Here is a 2,513-nt window from a genome sequence, read left to right on the forward strand (position 1 = left end):
TTCTTCCACATGAAGAATATAACAGTCATAGTATTTTTCTTCCAATTATTGAAAAAAAATGCTATTATTTTATTTGTCCCAAGTTCACATCCTGTGATTTTTAGGGGGCAAAACTTGGCCAATCAACTATGTATTTGGCCAGAAGATGTACAAATTCGTCTTCCTCGTAAACCTCCAGACCCCGGGGAGCAACGAAATTGGACATGATATTTCAAATCTTCGTCTTCGTTAAATAAGTAAGTTGCTTAAAATTTTTCGGCCCAATGGTACATTCTGGCTGAAAAGTTTTACTTGTTTAATTCCTTAACGATAGGACTATCACATGGTAAATTCTCACTCACATCTAAAATTTGATATGCCTTACAATTCTTCAAGGAATATCAGGCACATCAAATTTGGGGGGCAATGTTTACACCCTATTTTTACACTTTCCAGAGGAAGATTGATCTGGTCAATTCCAATGGAAAGGTACTATGACATTTCAGTGGAAATTCTTGGGACACATGACAGCCAAGAAAATAAGTTGTTACATGCAATGTCATGGGCCACATGCCAGCCTAGGAAGTGAGTTGGTTAGAAGAAAAGTCATAGGACACATGCCATCTTAGGAAGTGAGCGGTTACAAGCGGTTACATGCAAAGTCATGCGACATATGGTAGCCTAGGAAATTGGTCGATTCCAATGGAAAGGTACTACGATATTCTAGTGGAAAGTCTTGGGACACATGGAAGCCAAGGAAGCAAGCGGTTATAAGTGGTTACATGTAAAGTCATGGGACACATGACAGCCTAGGAAGTGAGCAGTTACAAGTGGTTACATGCATAGTCATGGGATACATCCTAGGAAGTGAGCGGTTCCAAGCGGTTACATGCAAAGTCATGGCAGCCTAGAAAGTTGGTCGATTCTAATGGAAAGGTACTACGACATTCTAATAGAAAGTCTTAGGACACATGGTAGGCAAGGAAGCAAGCGGTTACATGCAAACTACTATTACTAAATTCTATAAATAGGGCATGATATTGTAACTTAGAAAGTCTGTTCAACGCCAAACACAACAACGCATTTCAATACAAATTCTCATTTACATTGCAATGTAATTTCATTTTGATTAGTCTTAGTCCTGCACTTTACTTTTCATTAGACAATCTTACAGTTTTTTCAATTACTTTCTCAAGTAGTTCATTCCTTCCTAGTCAGTTAACCATCCCGAAGTCCTTTATTAAAGGCAAAAAGAACCTAGAGGTGTTCATTCCAGACCTCTTCACAATCGCCTGGTCTCGCAATCTTCCTTCTGGAATATTGTTTGGATCTTTCTTCCGAACTACTGCAGTTCCTAACACGCCCATCCGGTTCCATCAGAATAAACCAGCTTTTTTCAGGCCAAACACACTCAAATGTGGACTTGAGGGGTGTTTTTTTGAATTTATTGTTGAAATATTGTTAGGGATGCGGCCTGAATAATACAATCCTAAAATTATGCAGAGGGTAATATTATGGCCTACTTCTTGTAAGGTTTCAATTATATATATACAAAACTTATAATGGCATAAAGCCATTATCTCTCACGATCTGCTCTCTCTCACAATCTATTTTCTCTCCCTCGCTGACATTTCTTTTTTCTTTTTCTTTTGCAACTTCAACTTTTGATTCCTCTCTCATTTCTTGGTGTTTTTAAGTGTCGTTTGCGGCAAATTGAAGCCCACGACGAGATCTTCAAATCCATACCAGCAATTTCAGCTTTTGGCCACTCTAGAAAGTCCGAAAATTGAGATCCATTTTGAGGGTTTGAGGTAAAAATTAGGGCTTTTGGCTTAGATTGAGGTAGGGGTCTCTAACCCACATTTTCTTGTTCCTTTGTGAGTTAATTTCGTGTAATTGTTGTTAATTTGTCTAATTGATGATAATTATCCTAGAATGATTGTGTTGTAATGTATAAAGTTCATGAATTATATATATATACATGCTGATTTGTGTTAAAAGTATACTTAAATGTTGATTTTCTATGTTTACTGTGTTGTGAATTGTGCTAGAAATGATGTATGTAACTATATATGTTTTCTTTGAAAATTTTGGCAAAGAATGATTAATTATGTTACTTGAAATTATCCTGTTTCCATAGTAGTGAAGGCATGAGACATACATGCATGTCATTGGGCATGAAGGATGGGAAATGTTTTAAAAATGAATAAAAAAGGGATTTAGGAAACCTTTTTGAGAAAAGGATTTTTGTGAAAACCCGGACGCCAAGGGGATACTGAGGGTCCGTGGTGTTAATGTAGCCTAGAGGGAATTAGGGAGATCTCCCTAGCGTGGTTGAATCAATTGGGCCCCAAATGACGCCGCGGGGTTACCAAGGGTCAAAGACAGTGGCCAATCCTTCTCTCGTGTCGCTAAGGGGGGTACTAAGGGACGGGTTATGTTAACGGTTTGAAAAGTGAAGTTTTTGAACTGAATTTGAAAATGGGGAGTAACATGCATAGCATTGCATTCATGGCATGGAAATTTCTTAGTCT

Source organism: Cornus florida, unplaced genomic scaffold, assembly GCF_030987335.1.
Source record: "Cornus florida cultivar Cherokee Brave unplaced genomic scaffold, ASM3098733v1 CherokeeBrave_3.0.0_Hap2_Chr09, whole genome shotgun sequence".
NCBI lineage: Eukaryota > Viridiplantae > Streptophyta > Magnoliopsida > Cornales > Cornaceae > Cornus > Cornus florida.